The 23034-nt window shown below is 47.6% G+C and overlaps 1 pseudogene; it reads right to left on the reverse strand.

Moving 5' to 3' along the window:
- Positions 1-960: 960 nt before the first annotated feature.
- On the reverse strand, positions 961-7659 carry LOC144667673 (transcription initiation factor IIA subunit 2 pseudogene; annotated as a pseudogene).
- Positions 7660-23034: the final 15375 nt, after the last annotated feature.

Raw genomic sequence — 23034 nt, forward strand, 5'->3', positions numbered from 1 at the left:
GAAGTTTTTTCCCTTTGTTCTTTAATTCCCCCACCAGAGGAAATAGCTTCTCTGTATTTACAATCCCTTAGTCATTTTAAACACTTTGATCAGCTCACCACCAAGCCCCCCCACCACCCCCATCTTCTGTACTCATGGGAATACAAACTAAGGCCGGGATTTTCCGCTCCTGAGTGCAGCGGTCGTCATGGAGGGCCCGAGAACTAAATCTCACGAGAAGGCCCAAAACCAGTTTTACAATGGCCTAAAGCAAGGAAACAATTTTGCCCTTCAGCCGTCAATGGTGGGCCACATTTCCCATCGCCAAATGTTGACCCTCTAAATTAATCTCATGTCCTCACTGATCATTAACCCTCGTGCTTAGCCCAAACAGTGCAGTCTTGAAGTGCAGGTAATGGTGATCCCAGTGCCAGGGTCCTGAAAGCAAAACATCCAGTCGCCTGGCCAAAGCTGTCACCAGTCGGTCATGTGGGCTTTGGGGGGGGATGGTGGGGGGAGGGGTTTGTGGTGAACGTTCATACGTTCATTTCAGGGGCCAGTACTCTCTGGCATGTGTGAAAAGGCCTTGAGCGCACAATCACAGACAGAAAAGTGGACCTTTGGCAACAAATGCTGATACTTGCATGTTTCTCATTGACCATTAGGAAGATGAAGCCTGGTGTTATCGCTGCCTGAATTATTGCTTATAGGCAGGAGAGGAGAATCATCTTTCAAACATAAAAAAAGAGCCAGAAGTTTAAAAAATAATATTCTCACTGATATTGTACATCCTGGGGATACATTTAACCCTCCCTCACCCACCCACCCACCCCGCCCCCCACTTGTCCTGTGTTGAATGAAGCAGTTACAGATCAGGCAGCTGCTAAATAATAATAAAAATACCTGGAAAACCTCAGCAGGTCTGACAGCATCTGCGGAGAGGAGCACAGTTAACGTTTCGAGTCCGTATACTGACTAAATAATAGTCAGGATTATTCACAATGCGTCTGCTGTGGATGCTGTTTCACTGAAATGCCTTCATCCAGTATGGGATTATTCTGCAGCATTTGAACTAGTATTTTTGCCGTCGCATGCTACAATCTTCACTTTGTCCACTTTAATGAGTTTGGTGACTTCTTGGAATTCCACATCCTTTAGGACAAATGTCCAAACGTTATCACAGAATCTGTACGTATTCAAAGAACCCCTGAAGTTGACTCAGTTCTGAACTCTCTAGGCCAAGGCATTGTTGATTGATTTGTCAAACTGTAGCGGAACCTGGAGAGCCAGCTTGGGGGTGATCTGCTGGGACTTTATAAGCTTATCCAGACTCTCCTGCAGGCTGTTGCCGAGGGTTGTGTTCCGGTACAACAGGATGAGAAGGATGCGGCAGAGGCACCTGGCTCACCAAAGGGAGGAGCAGAACCCTCAAGACCAAGGGGCAGCAAATCCTCCTCTGGACACAGAGGATGATTCTCAGAAAGCCGTAATTCGTAGGTGCCTCGCTAGGCCCAGAGTGTATAGACGTCGCATGTGCTATCTGCATATGAGTGTTGTAGACGCCTCCATATGTCAAGGGATCTGGTGACTCAAAACAAAAACAAAAATACCTGGAAAAACTCAGCAGGTCCGGCAGCATTTGCGGAGAGGAACACAGTTAACGTTTCGAGTCCGAATGACCTTTCAACAGAACTAAGTAAAAATAGAAGAGAGGTGAAATATAAGCTGGTTTAAGGGGGGTGGGACAAGTAGAGCTGGATAGAGGGTCAGTGATAGAGGGTCGGTGATAACTAAAAGATATCATAGACAAAAGGACAAAGAGGTGTTGAAGGTGGTGATATTATCTAAGGAATGTGCTAATTAAGGGTAGAAAGCAGGACAAGCAAGGTACAGATAGATAGCCCTAGTGGGGGTGGGGTGGGGTGAAGGAATCAAAAAAGGCTAAAAGGTAGAGATAAAACAATGGATGGAAATATATTTAAAAATAATGGAAATAGGTGGGAAAAGAAAAATCTATATAAATTATTGGAAAAAAAGGCGGGGATCAGAAAGGGGGTGGGGATGGAGGAGAGAGTTCATGATCTAAAATTGTTGAACTCAATATTCAGTCCGGAAGGCTGTAAAGTGCCTAGTCAGAAGATGAGGTGCTGTTCCTCCAGTTTGCGTTGAGCTTCACTGGAACAAGCAGCAGGCCAAGGATGGACATGTGGGCATGAGAGCAGGGTGGAGTGTTGAAATGGAAAGCGACAGGGAGGTCTGGGTTTTTCCTTTTTTTTCCAATAACTTATATAGATTTTTCTTTTCCCACCTATTTCCATTATTTTTAAATGTATTTCTATCCATTGTTTTATCTCTACCTTTTAGCCTTTTTTGATTCCTTCACCCCGCCCCCACTAGGGCTATCTGTACCTTGCTTGTCCTGCTTTCTAACTTTAATTAGCACATTCTTTAGATAATATCATCACCTTCAACACCTCTTTGTTCTTTTGTCTGTGACATCTTTTGGTTATCTCTACCTATCACTGGCCCTCTATCCAGCTCTACTTGTCCCACCCCCCCTTAAACCAGCTTATATTTCACCTCTCTTCTATTTTTACTTAGTTCTGTTGAAGGGTCATTCGGACTCGAAACGTTAACTGTGTTCCTCTCCGCAGATGCTGCCAGACCTGCTGAGTTTTTCCAGGTATTTTTGTTTTTGTTTTGGATTTCCAGCATCCGCAGTTTTTTGCTTTTATCTGGTGACTCATATTTGCAACATTCTGCAGGATTTGGCGCCACAGGGACTTGGAGGGCATCCATTGCCAGTGGCTGTGAAAGCAACCATGCACTCAATTTCTACCTACTGGCTCCTTCCAGGGTACCGCTGGGGACCTCTGCAGCATCTCCCAAGCATCCACCCACAAATGCATCCAAAAGGTCACAGACGCCTTTTTGGCAAAGACCCACCATTTTGTCCACTTCGACAGAGATAAAGGAAGCCAGGATGCCAGAGCACTGGGCTTTGCTGAGATTTCCGGATTACCACAGGCACAGGGTGCCATTCACTGCACTTATGTAGCTATAAAAGTTCCCTGGCAACAGGCACTCCAACACATAAACAGGAAAGGTTACCACTCATTCAATGTGCAGCTGGTGTTCAGCCAGAACAAACTTATCATGCAGGTGTGCACCAGATACCCAGGTAGCATCCACAACTCGTACATCCTGAATAGGTCTCAGAACCCCTGATATCTTCAAGGGACCACAAGAATGCAGGATTGGCTCTTCAGTGACAAGGGTTACCCCCAAAGGACGTGGCTGATGACGCCCGTGCGGCAGTCCCAGACTGCAGCAGAGAGAAGGTACAATGAGGCTCATGGTGGAACACACCTTAGGGATCCTGAAAATGTATTCTGATGACTGGACAGATCTGGTGGAGCTCTCCAGTACACTCCCCCAGAGGGTCTCACACATCATCATGGCTTGCCGGGTGCTGCACAACCTGGCACTGCAAGGGAGGGAGGACATGGCAGATGATAAGATGGAGGAGCTGCACGTCTCCTCCGATGAGGAGGACCTTGAAGGGGATGATGGTGATGAGGTCTTGGAAGCCAAGGGCAGGCAAGAGGCAAATACACAGGCCAGATGAGGCAGATGTGCTCATGAGGCCCTCATTGCCAGCAGATCTCAGGAGGATGACGAGATGCACTGAGGATCCTCCTGGACAACACTCCTCCATCATGGGCCAGCATGACCACCAGCATATTTCAGCCCTGAACTTCCAGGTGACAGTGCAGTGTTGCACAGCACCCTCACATTGCCCTGATGCTGTGAAGGATGAACAAGCCTCGAGGGCATGTGTCCGTCTTGAGATGAGGTACTACCTGGAGGAGGGTGTCCCGGCATCAGACATCAGGAAGCGTTGCCTCTTCACGTATCCATCCAGAATCCCAGTCGCAACATCACCTTACAGGGCACAGGAGCACTTGCACAATCTTCAGTGGCCTGGTGCCTGCATGGCTTCAATCTGGCAAGGCTCTTCATGGATATCCATCAGAACCAACGCTGTGTTACATCGATGGTGACACAGAAACATACCACTTGGGACAAGGCAGCCAATGAAATACCCCCGCTGTGACAGCAATTAGAGATGACTCAGCTGGCTGTGATACACTCCCCGAAATGACAGTGACATCCGGCTGTTTAAGTTAGGAATCCTGAGCTGCATTTCTCCGAACCCTAATATGGAGGCAGAGCACCTGAGCATGACGAGGTCAGACACTTGGCTGCCTGATATTGAGATGCCTCCTCTTAGACACAACCAGCATGCCCACATGGCCAGCCCTGGCCCTAGCGAAGTCCAACATGATCAGAGAACATGAAGCCCTCGAGGGCATATGCCATTGCTAATGAAAAGTACTGTTCTGCTTCATCACATACTCACTCCTGTCCCTTTGCTTCCCTCCACATTGTCTGAAGCAATGATGTGTGATTCCAGACCATGCCTAAAGGCTGTTTTGGCCGACAGAAATCACCATTTGGAAGTAGCTTCAGTAACATCTTGGACTGTCAGGCGATGGGACGGACACCGCTGTCTACCAACTTTGTGACCAGACTCTTCTCTCCGCAATAGTCACAACTGCAGGGTGAGGAACACTTAAGGTTGGACGTCTCAGCGTCTGCGTACAAATGTGCCATTCCTTCATCACCTTGAGGTGGCAAAGTTGTCCCAGCTTTTGCTGAACTCAGCAGATTGACACTGGTAACGTCGGAAACCTGTTGGCTGAGGGCAGCGCACATAAGCTCTGAGTACAGGCTCATTTCTTTTTTATTCATTTATGGGATGTGGGCGTCGCTGGCCAGGCCAGCATTTGTTGTCCATTCTTAATTGCCCTTGAGAAGGTGGTGGTGAGCTGCCTTCTTGAACCTCTGCAGTCCATGTGGTGTAGGTACACCCACAGTGCTGTTAGGGAGGGAGTTCCAGGATTTTGACCCAGTGACAGCGAAGGAACGGCAATATATTTCCAAGTCAGGATGGTGAGTGACTTGGAGGGGAACTTCCAGGTGGTGGTGTTCCCTTGTGTCTGTTCCTCTTGCCCTTCTAGGTGTTAGTGGTCGTGAGTTTGGAGGATGCTGTCTAAGGAGCCTCGGTGAATTCTTGTATTGCATCTTGTAGATGGTACACACTGCTGCTACTGTGCGTCGGTGGTGGAGGGAGTGAATGTTTGTGGATGTGGTGCCAATCCAGCGGGCTACTTTGTCCTGGACGGTGTCAAGCTTCTTGAGTGTTGTTGGAGCTGCAGTCATCCAGGCAAGTGGAGACTATTCCTTCACATTCCTAACTTGTGCCTTGTAGATAGTGGACAGGCTTTGGAGAGTCAGGAAGTGAGTTACTCACTGCAGGATTCCTAGCCTCTGACCTGCTCTTGTAGCCACAGTATTTATATGGCTAGACCAGTTAAGTTTCTAGTCAACGGTAACCCCCAGGATGTTGATAGTGGGGGATTCAGTGATGCTAATGCCATTGAATGTCAAGGAAAGATTGTATGATTCTCTCTTTTCGGAGATGGTCATTGCCTGGCACTTGTATGGTACAAATGTTACTTGCCACTCATCAGCCCAAACCTGGATAATGGCCAGGTCTTGCTGCATTTGGACATGGACTGCTTCAGTATCTGAGGAGTTATGAATGGTGCTGAACATTGTGCAATCATCAGCGAACATCCCCACTTCTGACCTTATGATGGAAGGAAGGTCATTGATGAAGCAGCTGAAGATGGTTAGGCTGAGGACACTACCCTGAGGAACTCCTGCAGTGATGCCCTGGAACTGAGATGATTGACCTCCAACAACCACAACCATCTTCCTTTGTGCTAGGTATGACTCCAACCTCTGGAGAGTTTTCCCCCTGATTTCCACTGACTCCTGTTTTTCTAGGGCTGGGTCACACTGGGTCAAATGATGCCTTGATGTCAAGGGCAGTTACTCTCACCTCACCTCGGGAGTTCAGCTCTTTTGTCCATGTTTGAACCAAGGCTGTAATGAGGTCAGCATATCATTATAGCCCTACTGAGAGACAGTGGGCAGGTGGAGTAGGACAGTATAAAAGCCTACTCCGTGCGTTAGATACCACACCTTTACCTGTCAAGAATGCAGACGAGGTAGGGGCACACCCCTGCCTCAATCTTTCAGAGCCAAGAATGCACATGACATGACCCTGCAAGGCATGGGAATGAGGTTTGTTCCTCAGGCACACAGCATATAGGTGCAGGCATTGCTGACATGGAGCATTACATTGAAATGGGACACTCACTTTGGTGAGATGGTAGCACACTGCACAGAAGAGAGGCCATGACCATTGCCATAACTGAGTGCAGACATCACACATAATTGACAGTAACAAAGCTCATCATAAGGAGGAGGTGTAAACAAGGGGAGATATGAAATGATTGCGAGTTTGTGAACATAATACACATGTGGTTAACACTTATGCCAACATTGTACAACTACACCTTCTTCACTTTCCTTACCCTGTCGCTACGTGTTAGTGCTCCCCTGACATCCACAGTGGAGGTGGAGGTAGCCTGCTGACTGCTACACCCTGTTGTCTTTTATGACCTTGGCGGATGTCCTCTGGAGGGCCAAGATCTGGTAGGCCCTGGCTTGCTTTGGGTGTCCTGCTGTGGGGCAGGTGCACCTTCCTCAGTCTGTGGAGCTAGAGCTGATGGGGTCACAGGAAGAGAGGATTTCGATTGGCCGGACACTCCCGGGTGCATGGGCTCGGTGTATCCAGCTACTGGTCCTCCTCCCTATGGGTGGCTGAGCATCCCAGGCTGACCCCTTGAGGAGAAGGGGCAGCTGGAGTGAGATCGAGGTGCCCCGCAGCCCTCACGCATTGACACTGATGGATGCCGCCGATGGCTACAGTGATGAAGTGCAGCTCCTGCATCAGTGCAGGACTGATGTCCTAGACCAAGTCCTTCAAGGTAGCCACCAACCTGCCAATGTTGACCTCGGTGTGTTGGCATGCCGCGCTATCACCTCAGACTGAAGGCGGATGGATTCCTCCATCGTGCATTGCAATCTGAAGAGTGAGTTGACATCTCTTCCTGATATTTCCATCTTGTCTTTGGAGTTCCAGCAACTGATTTAGGACTGTGTCCAGAGGCTCATCATCAGACTCGGACTCAGCAGATTCGTGACCTCCGCAGCCCTCTGAGTGCCATCAACCTCTGATGTCCCTGCCTCCGCCTGCTGTGGAGCAGATGGTCTGCTGTGCTCACAAGATTGTGATCCCAAGGCTACTCTAGAACTAGGCCCCACAGAGTTGTATGTCTCTGAGCTGGTGGAGGGTATGGGTGAGCCCTGTGATGGGTCTTCAAAGGTGCTGTCCTCAGGTTCCTCATCCGAGGTGCCATTGGGGCTGGAGCTGAGGGCCTGGCTCATGGATGCCGTCGGCAGCTTCCCAGAGGAGCCTACAAAAGAAAGGGGAGACAATTAGTACATGGCAAGTGACTCAGAAACAGGAGAATTCACCCAGAGTATGGTTGTCTGATAAATGTTCTAGTGCAGGATCCTCGCTTGGGTTTGTGCGCCGCCGACCTCACCATCAGTGCAGGCATGGTCTACGTCCTCTGTGGCCAGCTCTATGGCTCTGTTCTCAAAGTCTGTGAGAACCTTGAGCTCTGGAACTCCATCCATGGTTTGGGACCTCTCCTTCTTATTGTGAGCCAGCTTGTCCTGCATGAAGACAGATGGAGAGAGTGTGAGCAAGACGCATGTGAGGACAGATGATAAGGATGCCTGGCATGTGTGGGTGGCGAATGGAGCCCTGGACAAGATTAGGAAGCAAATTCCAGAAGAGATGAGGCCAGATGGAGTTGTGGAGATGTGTGAGAGTGAGTGGTGATGTCCCTTGAGGCAGCTGTAAGTGAGATCCCTGTGAATGTGTGATGGGCTTGAGAGTGTGTGAGTTGAGAGTGATGAGATAGTTCACTTACCCTGGCAGAACGGGTGAGACCATTCATCCTTTTCCTGCACTGGGTGGCTAACCTCTTCTGCAGGGCGTTTGCACTGACCACCGCTGCGACTGCCTCCCAAGCTGGATTGGTCACCTTAGTGGAAGGCCTGCCACCAAAGCAGGAGTAGAGGTCAACATGGTGGGCCTCAACTGCGTTCAACAGGCGCTCCAGTGAGGTGTCACTGAATTTGGGCGCAGGGTGCTTTCTGCCTTTGGGAGTCACGTCTACACTGGAGCTGCTGCAGAGAGTGTGAACGCAGTGCAGGGGCACTGTTTAAACATGCCGCCCAGAGTTAGGGAGCGCTAAGATCCTGGCGGAGCCATGAATCAAATGCCGCCCACCAGCGGAACGGCGTGTTCTCCGTGGATGAATAATTAATTAGCTGCGATGCGGACAATTTGCCACAAAAAGCTGCCATTGCGGCCAGTGGGCGGAACGCCATTTTTTCCCGCCCACTAACGGACTTTGCGCATTTCAGGGAAAATCCCAGCCTAAGTTTATGCAACCTGCCCTTATGATTTTAGCCATAGTATCGTTCTGGTGAACCTGGGCTGCCCCGCCCCCCTCCAACCCCCTCCTCCAAGGCCGATATCTCCTTCCTGAGGTGCAGTGTCCAGAATGGAGCAGCTTTTTTATATCTGTGTGCGCACATCATTTTCCAGGCTTGTGTGCACAACCCATTTTCCTAATGAAAGTCTATCAGCCTCAGTCTTGAAAAATTCCAATTGACCCGCAGCATCTGCCAGGCCTGGTATGAGGGGAAGGAGTTGCAGATTTCCACTGACATTTGTTGTAACTATTATTGATTTCATCCCATGAGCCGCCTCTGCTCCAAGCAGCAACTATGAACTGACGGAAGCCGTGACGTGTAGAATCCAAGGGCTGTGGGATGGAAGACATGGGACCGACAAACACATGACTTGACGGAGGGAAAAGACATATCAGTTCTCTGCTCTATTTGTGAGCATGTTGGCCACAGGGATATATTTGATCTGGCATCAGTTCAGCAGCGTTTCCTGCTCCGTGGAAATGAGTGGAGAGAGTGAGTGCTTTGCACACCCAGCCCACCTCTCACAACGACAAGCTACAGCTCACTAAAAGTTATACATAAACTTTATAACATCAGAAAAGAATTGGTTGAGCAAAAAGCTTCACTCAGGTCATAAAACGAGCTGTAAATGATTGTCTCTGTGCATGAGGCGAACAGGCTCGTATATAATACAAGCAGGAGAAGTGTCTTGGTGTTACAGTGCCCCAGGGATGTGTAAAATTCTCCGATGCATTAATGTCAGCCTTGCATTAACTCCTTTGCTGAGTCCCTGCAGAGATTTCAACAGCTCTTACACTCTGAGGTCCTGTCCATTTATTTTTTATTTTAAAAAATAAATGAAAGAAAGATGTTATGTGGCATTTTTAAGACAAGCTACCATGGAATTTATTGTATTGCAGTTTGTTGCTACAGAGCGCAGTGGGATTGTGAAATGTATTCATAGTGTGGGAGCCTTGGAAACCGAAACTTTATGGCATTTCATTTGGATTAGGCTTAATTCCATCGTGAAGTTGATTAGACTCCAGAGTGAAGACTGCTTTGTAGCCCTGTCACACTACAGCCTTTGATCCTTACCTTGCATTTCGTCAACTCACTGTCATCATCCACACCTTCCACAGCCTCTAACCTCATTGTACAGTTAGCATTCAACCACCTCCCGGTCACTCACCCTCTCTCCACCTGCAGCCCATTCACGCTCATGGCATTCGCCTTCCCTCTCTCTGCATCTCATTCTAGCGATAGTTCCAGGAGCAGTGCCCACACATGCCACATGCCTTGCTGGACCTTATTCAGACAGTAACAGAGATTTCATTGTTAGCAATGAAAGGGTTAAGCTAGAATTGGTTCGAGCGTGCAAACACTTTGGGAGGTGCCCAGAGTTTAGCAAGGGCAGCAGAGTGTAATAGATGTGGGATATTCCAGAATAATATCGAATGCTGAAGGCATGTACCCTCTTGTTATGCTGCGTGCCTTTTCAAGCACTCATTACTGACCCTTGTGACTTTCTTTGTAGTTTTGTTTCTTCCAGCGTAGAGCGAGGAAGAAGAACTAAATCAGCTTGAAAGGTGGATTTACAGTTGAAAGAATTTTATTTCTCTCACCGTGGTTTTAACTCCACAGTAATTTCAATAGAAGAGCTGATCGTGAATAATTGAACGACAGACGCTCAGCCGATTCCTAGAAAGCGTTGATGTTTCCTGGTAGAATGAAATAACGTACACGTGGGTGTGGGAGGAGGCTGTCATTACCGTAATTCACGGCTTAGATGATTCTGCAAATACTGTACAAACATGAGATCCAATCTGCACAGGAAATGCTGTGTTTGCTTTTCCCCGACACTTGGACTTTGGTAAATGATGAACTTAAGTCATTTCAATAGTGCCCTCCTCTACAGAATGCTACAATTATTACTATACCAGATAATGTAATGGGAGACAATATCAAGTGAACTAAACCAATCAGTCAGAATGTGGCATACGGGAAACAGGAGGACAACTGTGAATGCTTGGTTACTGTATATGCAAGGAGACTGGTTATTATATACATAGGCTGCCCTTGCAAATTACCACCCCATCTCTAACCTCCCTCTCCTCTCCAGTGTCTTTTGTTGTTGTCTCCCAAATCAATTTATCCTGGCACTCCATGTTTGAATCCCTCCAATCAGATTTCCATCCATTCCACTCAAATGGCCCAAATCAAAAACACAAATAACATCCAATGTGACTGTGGTCTTGGTAAATACATTGGGCTTATATTCTCTGGAATCTAGAAAAATGAGAGATGATCTCATTGAAATATATAAGATTCTGAGATGGTTTGACAGGGTGGATGCTGAGAGCCTGCTTCCCTGGCTAGAGACTCTAGAACTAGGGGCCACAGTCTCAGGAGAAAGGGGTTGGCCATTTAGGTCTCAGATGAGAATCATTGCGATTCTCTACCCCAAAGGATTGTGGATGCTGAGACATTGAGTATATTCAAGACAGAAATCGATAGATTTTTGAACTCAAGCGATATGAGGGAAAATGGAGTTAAGGTCAAGCATCAGCCATGATCTTATTAATTGGCAGAGAAGGTTTGAGGGAACATATGACCTGCCCCTGCTTCTATTTCTTATGGAAACTGTTCCTCCTCATCCTTCTCGACCTGCCTGCAGACCTTGATATGATTCATTTACACCATCTTCCTCCAATGCCTCTCCCCCACTGTCCATCTGGATGGGACTGCACTCACCAGGTTCAATTGCTATCTATCCAATCATAGCCAGAGAATCACATGCAATGGCTTCTACATTGTTACCTCTGCTGCCTCCCTATTTCTCATCTGCCTCAGCAAATCATACAAAAACCCAATGTCAGATTCCTCTTGTACACTGACAGCACCCATCTCTACTTCACCAACACTTCTCTCAATTCTCACTGCCTTTTATTTATCTCACTGCTTGTCCAATATGAGAAGACATTTCCTCCAATTAAATATTGGAAATACTGAAGCATTGTTATCGGTCCCTGCTACAAACTCCATCCTTTGCCCTTGTCATTGCCTGAGGCTGAACTAGACTGTTCAGCATTCTATTTGACCCAGAGCTGAGCTTATGCATCTAGGTCCTCTCCAATACTAAGACCACCTACTTTCACCTCGGTAACATCATCCATCTCCACTCAGCTCATCTGCTGCTAAAACCCCCATGCATGCCTATTGTTACCCCAAGATTTGACTAGTCTAGTGCTCTCTTGACCAGCATCCCATCTTACACACTCCAAAAACTTGAGCTTATCCAAAATTCTGCTGCCCGTATCCTAAATGCACCATGTCCCATTCATTCATCACCACGTGCTGATTGATCTACATTGGTTCTCAGCTTGCCCTCCATTCTGATGATTTTCCACTAACTTCAGATGTTCTAGCATTGACCAGGCGGCTTTTACTCTATATTACATTAAAAAAATCAAAGTATATCGCATCTACTTATCTGCAATTTCTGTTACATCTTCAAAGAATTCAGTAAGGTTGGTCAAGCATGACCTTCTCTTTCAGAATTAGTGCTGGCTATTCTTTATTATGTTTTTGGTTATTTACTTTTATACCTTTGAGTAAAGATTCCATTATCTTTCTTACACTGACATTAAGCTAGTTAGTCTATAGTTCCCTGAACTTGTTCTCTCCATTCTTAAATATATGAAGGGAGGAAAATATTGAGGAAAAGTAACTTCAATATTTCTGCCATTTTGCTTTTATTGCCTTTGAGTTTATCCATATCCTGATATTTCTCCTGCTATTTAAGTGTCTGTATAATATTATTTCTTTTTATATTCCTTGATAATTTAACTTTAAAGTAATGTTTTCCTTTCCTGATTGTTTTATGACTTCTTTCCGAAACTTTTTGAATTCCTTTTCTCATTGTCTTCTTTATTTGTCCATGTACCTTTTCTTTCATTTCAGTTTTTCTCTTATCACTTTGTTTCCCATGGTGTTTCATTATTGGCTACATTGTTCTTTCATTTTAGTGAAACATATTTCTCCTAAACTTTATTGATAACTGTTTTAAATATTTCTCACTGATGTTCTATTTCTTTGTCAATATTTTCCCCATTTTATCTTCCTTGGTTCCATCCTCTTTCCTTCAATAATAAAAATTTTCTCATCTGTTACTTTGGACTTCGTCTCACTTATGTCTTTCTCAATCATTATCTTAAATTTATTGTGTTGTGCTCGTTATTGCCTAGATGTTCTCTACGCTTTCTTCACTTGTCTGCTCTGCTTCATGTCCCATCACTGGATCTAACAGTGTTCCACTCTTGTTGGGCTTTTACCATACTGGGTAAAAAGGGAGTCCTGAACACATTCTAGAAACTCTGGCAGAATCATCCCAGATTCACACAAAGTGCAGTGGCGGGCAGGAAAAGGGACATTATCCATAATGTCCCTTTCCCCCCACAGTGGGGGCTTTTCAGGCTGTATCATCCCATTCCCGGCACATCCCACCTTATTAATTATGTATTTATGGGGAACACGCCTGATCACTGATTTGCCCACCATGCCAAGACTTCAGCACATCCTCACTCCGGGTGCCATATTTAAAGTGCACCAGAGCACTGGCCTACTTTATGTCTTCAGACCAGGACTAACCCAGATGACAGATGACCCAGAAAGCAAAGAAGACGGCAGCCCTCAAATTTAGTGACGCGTCTCTGGGGCACCTGCTGGACACAGTGGAAGGCCGCCGTAATGTCTGCTATCCCTGCTGTGGCAACAGGAGGTCCACCAGAGTCACTATTTTGGCCTAGGAGGTAGTGGTAGCAGCGTTCAGTGCCATTGGAGCACTGAGGAGGTCAGCCATCCAGTGCAGGAAGAGGATGAATGGTCTCATCCATTCCACCAGGGTAAGTCAGCCACTTCATCACTCTCAATCACACACTCAAAAACCCATCACACATCCACTGGGATCTCACACCTCAAGGGACAAACTATGATCTCTCACACACACCTTCATATCTCCATCAGGCTCATACCCTCTGGAGCTCGCGTCTTCATCCCGTCCCTCTGCTCACCACTCAAACATTACACGCAGTGTCATGTGTCCTGCTCACACTCTCTCCATCTGTTCCCATGCAGGAGAAGCTGGCTCACAACAGCAGGGAGAGGTCCCACACTAGGGGTGGAATAACCAACATTAGGCCTCTCACTCACTTTGAGGAGAGTGCCATCACAGTGACTGGTGAGGACGTGGATTGTGCCTGCAGCAACGGTGAGGTCGGCAGTGAACACCCACGTGAGGATCCTGCAGCCTATCATCCCTTTCTCAATGCAGCTGCGAATGCTCTCTCTCCTGCTTTTGACTCTGCTGCCTTGCACTAATTACCACTGCTTTGGTTCACAGGGAGCTCTGCCAAGTGATGGACACCCTCAGCCAGCTAGTCCCTCAGCTCCATCCAATTGGGAGGGCACTACGTCATCAGGGGAGGCAATGGCGTAGGGGTATTGTTGCTGGACTAGTAATCCAGAGAACCAGGATAATGTTCTGGGGCCTCAGGTTCGAATCCCACCATAGCAGATGGTGGAATATGAACTCAATAAAAAAAAATCTGGAATTAAAAGTCCAATGAGGACCATGAAACCATTGTCAGTTGTTGTAAAACCCATCTGGTTCACTAATGTTCTTTAGGGAAGAAAATCATACCTGGTCTGGCCTACATGTAACTCCAGACCCACAGCAATGTGGTTGACTCTTAAACGCCCTCTGAAATGGCCATGCAAGCTACTCAGTTGTATCACACCGCTACAAAGGCACAAAAAAGGCATCGACCAAGGCACAGGAAATGACAACGGCAATCTCAGCTCTGTCGACCCTGCAAAGTCCTCCTTACTAACATCTGGAGGGCTAGTGCCAAAATTGGGAGAGCTGTCTCACAGACTAGTCAAGCAACAGCGTGACATAGTCATCCTCACGGAATCATACCTGACAGATAATGTCCCAGACTCCACCATCACCATCCCGGGGTATGTCCTGTCCCACGGACAGGACAGACCCAGCAGGGGTGGTGGCACAGTGGTAAACAGTTAGGAGGGAGTTACCCTGGGAGTCCTCAACATCGACTCCGGACCCCATGAAGTCTCATGGCATCAGGTCAAACATGGGCAAGGAAACCTCCTGCTGATTATTACGTACCGCCCTCCCACAGCTGATGAATCAGTGCTCCTCCATGTTGAACATCACTTGGAGGAAGCACTGAGGGGGCAAGTGCGCAGAATGTACTCTGGGTGGGGGACTTCAATGTCCATCACCAAGAGTGGCTCGGTAGCACCACGACTGTCCGAGCTGGCCGAGTCCTAAAGGACATAGCTGCTAGACTGGGTCAGTGGCAGGTGGTGAGGGAGCCAACAGGAGGGGAAAACATCTCACCTCACCAACCTGTCTGCTGTGGACGCATCTGTCCATGACAGTGTTGGTGGGAGTGACCACCGCATGGTCATTGTGGAGACGAAGTCCCGCCTTCATATTGAGGATACCCTCCAACGTGTTATGTGGCACTACCACCATGCTAAATGGGATAGATTTTGAACAGACCTAGCAACTCAAGACTGGGCATCCATGAGGTGCTGTGGGTCATCAGCAGCAGCAGAATTGTACTCGAACACAATCTGTAACCTCATGGCCCGGAATATCCCCCACTCTACCATTACCATCAAGCCAGGGAATCAACCCTGGTTCAATGAGGAGGGCATGCCAGGAGCAGCACCAGGCATACCTAAAAATGAGGTGTCAACCTAGTGAAGCTATAACACAGGACCACTTGCATGCCAAACAGCATAAGCAGCAAGTGATAGACAGAGTTAAGCGATTCCATAACCAATGGATCAGATCTAAGCTCTTCAGTCCTGCCACATCCAGTCGTAAGTGGTGGTGGACAATTAAACAACTCACTGGAGGAGGTGGCTCCACAAATACCCCCATCCTCAATGATGGAGGAGCCCAGCACATCAGTGCAAAAGATATGGCTGAAGCATTCGCAACAATCTTCACCCAGAAGTGCCGAGTGGATGATCCATCTCAGCCTCCTCCAGAGGTCCTCAGCATCACAGATGCCAGTCTTCAGCCAATTTGATTCACTCCATGTGATATCAAGAAACGGCTGAAGGCACTGGATCCTGCAAAGGCTATGGGCCCTGACAATATTCCGGCAAGAGTACTGAAGACTTGTGCTCCAGAATTTGCTGTGCCCCTTGCCAAGCTGTTCCAGTGTAGCTATAACACTGGCATCTACCCAGCTATGTGGAAAATTGCCCAGGTATGTCCTATACACAAAAAGCAGGACAAATCCAACCCGGCGAATTACTGTCCCATCAGTCTAATCTCCATCATCAGTAAAGTAATGGAAGGGGTCATCAACAGTGCTATCAAGTGGCATTTGCTTAGCAATAACTTGCACACTGATGCCCAGTTAGGGTTCCGACAGGGCCACTCAGCTCCTGACCTCGTTACAGCCTTGGCTCAAACATGGACAAAAGTGCTGAACTCCGAGCTGAGGTGAGAAAGACTGCCCTTGACATCAAGGCAGCATTTGACTGAGTATGGCATCAAGGAGCCCTAGCAAAACTGGAATCAATGGGAACCAGGGGAAAACTCTCCGCTGGTTGGAGTCATACCTAGCACAAAGGAAGATGATTGTGGTTGTTGGAGGTCAGTCATCTCAGCTCCAGGACATCACTGCAGGAGTTCCTCAGGGTAGTGTCCTAGGCCCAACCGTCTTCAGCTGCTTCATCAATGACTTTCCTTCCATCATAAGATCAGAAGTGTGGATGTTCGCTGATGATTGCACAATGTTCAGCACCATTCGCGGCTCCTCAGATACTGGAGCAGTCCATGACCAGATACTGCAAGACCTGGACAATATCCATGCTTGGGCTGACAAGTGGCAAGTGACATTCACGCCACACAAGTGCCAGGCAGTGACCATCTCCAATAAGAGAAAATCCAATCAATGCCCCTTGATGTTCAATGGCATTACCATCACTGAACCCCCCACTATCAGCATCTTGGGGGTTACCTTTGACCAGAAACTGAATTGGACTAGCCATATAAATACTGTGGCTACAAGAGCAGATCAGAGGCTGGGAATCCTGCGGTGAGTAACTTGCCTCCTGACTCCCCAAAGCTTGTCTACCATCTACAAGGCACAAGTCAGGGGTGTGATGGAATACTCTGCACTTGCCTGGATGAATGCAACTCCTACAACACTGAAGAAGTTGGACACCATCCATGACAAAGCAGCCCACTTGATTGGCACCACATCCACAAACATTCACTCCCTCCACCACCAACGCACAGTAGCAGCAGTGTGTACCATCTACAAGATGCACTGCAGGAATTCACCAAGGCTCCTTAGCACCTTCCAAACCCACGACCATTACCACCTAGAAGGACAAGGGCAGCAGATCGATGGGAATACCACCACCTGGAAGCTCCCCTCCAAATCACTCACCATCCTGACTTGGAAATATATCGCCGTTCCTTCACTGTCGTTGGGTCAAAATCCTGAAACACCCTTCCTAACAGCACTGCGGGTGTACCTACACCACATGGACTGCAGCAGTTCAAGAAGGCAGCTCACCACCACCTTCTCAAAGGCAACTTGGTGTGGGCAATAAATGCTGGCCCAGCCAGCGAAGCCCACATCCCGTGAATGAATAAAAAAAATGTCCTCACCTCCAGCCAAGAGGACACTTCCTCCATTGAAGAGCTGGAACTAAGCAGTCTGGAAGACCCTTCACAGCGCTTACCCACACCCTCCACCAGTGTAGAGACACACACCTTGGTGAGACCAAGGTCTAGAGCCAGCTCGGGTTCATAATCTGGTGGTCACTGCACGTGTCTGCAGCAGGAGGAGGCAGGTTCAGCCATGCTCCCCAGCACTCAGAGGACTGCTGGGGAAGAGGCATCCGGGAGGTCCATGTCAGATGATGAGCCCCTGGTTTCGGCCTTCCAGTTCATCATGGAGAGTTAGCGGAAGGCTTGGAAACATCAACCAGAGCTGTTGGAAGCACTCCAAAAGAGTGGCACGTGAGTCGGAGGAGTGTGCCTGCCTGCTCTCTGATGAAGTGGTGCCCACATGTGCACGTATGGAGTCTCCATGTTAAAGATGGCAGACCCTGATCCAGCAGAATGCAGAGTTGTGCGCAGACGTGCACTCCATCGCAGTAGCCATGGGTGAGTTCTTGCAGTGGCAATGTGAGAGGGAAATGAGGCACGTCGATGTCCCTCCAGGTGCTCCTTACCCTCAAGGAGTCAGGCCGGGGCCCTCAGGCACCTGAAGGGCCCGGGAACAGCGGCTGGACACCCCTGGGTCATCCATTCAGGAATCTCAGAGGCTGTCCCCTCCCTTCAAGTCCCCTTTGCCTGTGACCCCCTTCAACCTCATCCATTCTCACTGCAGAGGGAGCATCTGGGCCCACAGGAGGTCAGCCAAAGCAAGCCTGGGTCTCCCAGGCCTCAGCTCTCCAGAGGACGCACACTGAAGTCATGAAAGCCGACAGGATCACCCGTTGCACAGGTTATCTCCACCCCTCCTGCAGATGTCAGGGCAGCAGTGGTAGGCCTAGAAATGTTAAGAATGTTTGATCACAAGTGGTTGCACAGGTGAACACATTTTGTCAATTTATAATCTGAAAATATATTCACTTGGACTGAATAATGGTTAACGGTATGTTTTAGCTCCATTTACAGGCTTTGCAGGTCCTCCCCCTGATCCTCACCACCACTAGCAGTTCAGCTGCAAGCAGCCAGACCACAAGTGATTCTGGAGGGAGGAGTGTGTGTTTCACAGGGCCTTTCGGAGCCTCGCCCAAGCACTCTCCCACACAGGCAGACCATTCCTCACACTCATCTCAATGTCCCGAGCATTTTCAGTGCTGCCTGCTCGGGCTCTCTTTCAGCTGGCCATCTGAGCTGACCCGCGTCTCCGCCCACCCACTGATCACACTCCCATGCAGCGCCTGTGCCCGTCCAACACGAGGCTCCTCTCACTTTTGATTTGAGAGACATAGTCATCCTTTTTCTGCTCAGCTCTCCTGTCCTTTCTCCTCCCCCAGCCCATGTCCTCTTGCCCATCACTGTTAACCCCCCCCGGCATCACCTTCCACTTCCCCACTGTCACCTACCAACCAGGACCCTTTTTATGTCGGGGTGTCCAGGTCAGGAAGGGTGTGCATGCACGTTCCCTACCTTCCTGAGAATCCCACCCCCATTCACATACACCCTTCCTGACCTTCTCCTTCCTACTCCCAGGGTCAGTGTCTGCCTCCAAGTCCCGACCAACCACCTCGCCGTCCATTCTACCGCTACCATTGCACCCTCACCCTCCCACCCTTCTGGCTCAGTCTACCACCTCATACTCACCATTAACTCCTAACATACTCACCCTCAGTTCGTTCCCCAGGAGGCAGTCATTGACTCCACAGACCTCTCCCTTGCACGTTCATCTGGACATTCCCGCTCCTTACTCCCTCCTCCACCCTTACTCCGTCCTCCACCCTTACTCCCTCCTCCACCCTTACTCCTTCCCCCTTCTGAACTCCTCCCTCCCCCCAGACTCTTTCCCCTCCCCAAACACCTTTCAGCTCCTCGAGGTCCTTCCCCCCATTTGCCACATTCTCCCTGTTACACCCTCCTTCCCCCCCGTACTCCTTCCTCCCCCCCTCCCAACCTTACCCCCAACACCTTTGTTCCCCCCCCCCGCCGCCCCCCCAACCCACAGCCCCTGGTACACCTTCCTCTCTAACTCACAGCTGGACATTCCTCTCTCCCCCTCCTGGCTAATCATCTGTAGCAGTCTATGGCCAAGACTGTGAAGTTCCGAAGTAGACCCGAGACATCAATGGAGACCTCCCATTTTCCGTAAGCTGCTTTGCTACGGAGCCATACCCATGAGAATTGACCCAGCATGTGATGCACATGTTCCTTCAGGGTCCGGTAGCTGTCGGGCTCCAGCATCTCCTGCTCCTCGGATGTCCGCCGCCTGAGCAAGGCCTTAATGGTAAGTCCCGACTCCTGCACCTCACACTTGTCCAGACATGTTCTGGTACAGCGTGTTTTCCTGCCGGTGTAATGTATCCCATTATTGGGATGCAAAGTGGGTTCACGCCGGCCTCCGTGGCAGACACCATTGGATGATCCCGTTGTGCTTTCACGCTGGCGTGAAACTGATTTTTGGCCTTCCCACCATATTGTTGTCCCCCCTCACCCACCATGACACCTGACGCCAATGGGGCCAGAAAATTCTGGCCTCTATTCCTTTTCCCCTTTGATTAGCTCTTCTTGCCAATTTAGAACCATAGAACCATAGAACACTACAGCACAGAAAACAGGCCATTCGGTCCTTCTAGTCTGTGCCGAAATATTATTCCGCTAGTCCCATTGACCTGCACCTAGTCCATAACCCTCCAGACCTCTCCCATCCATGTATCTATCTAATTTATTCTTAAAACTTAAGAGTAAGCCCGCATTTACCATGTCAGATGGTAGCTCGTTCCACGCTCTCACCACTCTCTGAGTGAAGAAGTTCCCCCTAATGTTCCCCCTAAACCTTTCCCCTTTCACCCTAAAGCCATGTCCTCTCGTGTTTATTTCTCCTAACCTAAGTGGAATTTAATTGGGGATATATCTCCAATTTTATTTTACTCCATCTTTTACTCATGTTATAGAAGTGCAAGATTTCTTCCTACACTTGTCCATTATGAAGTGGTCTCTGGTATTCTCCCATTGGGGTGATTCATTTCTCTCTATCTTTTACCTCAATCCATATGGATTTTGTTTCTGACCCTTGTATTATCTCTTTGTTTTCCGACTACCATTTTGTTATCTCTAAGTAATGCAGTAACCCCAAAGCCCCCCACTTCCAAGCCTATCCTTTCGAAATATGTTACGACCTGGATTATTGAATTGACAATCCTGTTCTTCTTGTAGCCATTTTTCAGTTATTCCTATTGCATCTGGATCTTTGGGATGAATTATTGATTCCAGTTCCCTCATTTTTTTTTGCTGGTCTGAATGTTGCTGTACAGTCAATTTCAATGTTTTTATTCATTGTTCCTCTCACTTTATTTCTAGCAGTTTTTTTATACTTATCTAATATTACTGTATCTGTTCCCTGATGGTACCCAAGTTCCTCACCTTGGTCTGACCTTTACACTCATCTCCTATTTCTATTATCCCCAGGTTTATTTATCACTTCGTCACCCTATTTTACAAGAGATTACTGGTTACTGTATTACAGCTTAAAATAGTTCATCATGAGATGGGAACAGACACCAACTCTCACTGGGGTACAGTTCCACCCATTACATCTCTAACTTTCCCCAGTTCTGATGAAAGGTCACAGACCTGAAACATTTCTCCAATGAGAAAGAAAAACTGCAAGGGGAGGGCCCATCATCCGTGGTTAACTAAAAAAGTTAAAGATGGTGTCAAACTCAAAGAAAATGTATATAATTACGCAAAGATGGGTGGCAGGTCAGAAGATTGGAATGAATATATAGAACACCAAAGAATGGCAAGAAGATTACCAAGGAGGGAAAAATTAGAGTATGAGAGAAAGATAGCTGGTAATATAAAGATGGAAAGTAAGAGTTTCTATGGATATTTAAATAAGAAAAGAGTTAACAAAGTGTGTGTTGTTCTGGGGAATTGATAATGGAAAGTAGTGAGATGGCGGATGAATTAAACAGACATTTTGCTTCAGTCTTCACTGTAGAGAACACAAGTAACATCCTGGAAATAGCTGGGTCTTTTTCTGGTTGGCAGGATGTGACGAATGGTGTGACACAGGAATCAGCGCTGGGGCCTCAACATTTTACAATTTATATAAATGACTTGGATGAAGGGACCGAAGGCATGGTGGCTAAATTTTCTGACGACACAAAGGTAGGTAGGAAAGTAAATTGTGAAGAGGACATAAGGGGGCTAGAAAGGGACATAGATAGGTTAAGTGAGTGGGAAAAGATCTGGCAAATGGAGTATAATGTGGGCAAATGTGAAATTGTTTATTTTGACAGAAAGAATAGAAAAGAAGCTTATTATCTAAATGGTGAGAGATTGCAGAGCTCTGAGATTCAGAGGGATCTGGGTGTCCTAGTGCATGAATTGCAAAAGGCTGGTATGCAGGTGCAGCAAGTAATTCGGAAAACTAATAGAATGTTATCATTTATAGTGAGAGGAATTGATTACAAAAGCAGGGGGATTATGCTTCAGTTGTACAAGACACTGGTGAGACCACAACTAGAATATTGTGTACAGTACTGGCCTTCTTCTTCAAGGAGGGATGTAAATGCATTGGAAGCAGTTCAAAGAAGGTTTACTAGACTAATACCAGGAATGGGAGGGTTGTTTTATGAGATTAGGCTTGTATTTCTCTGGAATTTAGAAGGCTAAGAGGCACCTTGATTGAAACTTTTAAGATCCTGAGTAAGATCCTGAGGGGTCTTGACAGGGTGGATGTGGAGAGGATGTTTCCTCTTGTGGGAGAATCTAGAACCAGGGGTCACTGTTTAAAAATAAAGGGTCACCCATTTAAGACAGAAATGAGGAGAATTTTTTTTCTCTGTCGGTGGGGAGTGAGTCTTCGGAACTCTCTTCCTCAAAAGGCAGTGGAAGCAGAGTCCTTGAATATTTTTAAGGCAGAGCTAGATAGATTCTTGATTAACAAGGGGGTGAAAGGTTATCAGGAGTAGGCAGGAATGTGGAGTTGAGGTTACAATCAGATCAGCCATGGTCTCATTGAATGGTGGAGCAGGCTCGAGGGGCTGAGTGGCCTACACCTGCTCCTAATTCATATGTTCATATGAAGATGTGTTCGTATGTTAACCCTGTTTTTCTCTCTACTCAGATGTTCACCCTAATATGCTGAGGTTTTTTCAGCATTGTCTGTTTTCATTATAGTTCCACGCACACTGACTCTCACTGGGGTACAGTTCCACACACACTGACTCTCACTGGGGTACAGTTCCACACACACTGACTCTCACTGGGGTACAGTTCCACACACACTGACTCTCACTGGGGTACAGTTCCGCACACACTGACTCTCACTGGGGTACAGTTCCACACACACTGACTCTCACTGGGGTACGGGTTCCACACACACTGACTCTCACTGGGGTACAGTTCCAACTTAATGCCATTTAGCAATTGGTGGAATGCCAATAATGAAGTTTAATTTTGCTACTTGCTGTTTAGTATAGTCAGGTTTCCCATTCTGTGTGGAGATCTCTAGTGGTGCTGCCTCGAGGCAAATGCAATTTATACAAACTCCTGTTTAATTAAATTAGAATGAGAAATGCAGTGAGCCGAGTGTAAATTTCTTGTGATACAGGGTTATTGTTGAGGAACCGGCTTGCTTTGCCATTTTGTTAACAGGAGATAGCATTCAGGCATTTCCCAGTGAGTATACAGGGCAGCGACTTGTACCCATTAAGTTACAGCACTCCTTTTGCATGGAGTTGCTGCCAAGTGCT

This window comes from Cetorhinus maximus, chromosome 25, assembly GCF_964194155.1.
Source record: "Cetorhinus maximus chromosome 25, sCetMax3.hap1.1, whole genome shotgun sequence".
NCBI lineage: Eukaryota > Metazoa > Chordata > Chondrichthyes > Lamniformes > Cetorhinidae > Cetorhinus > Cetorhinus maximus.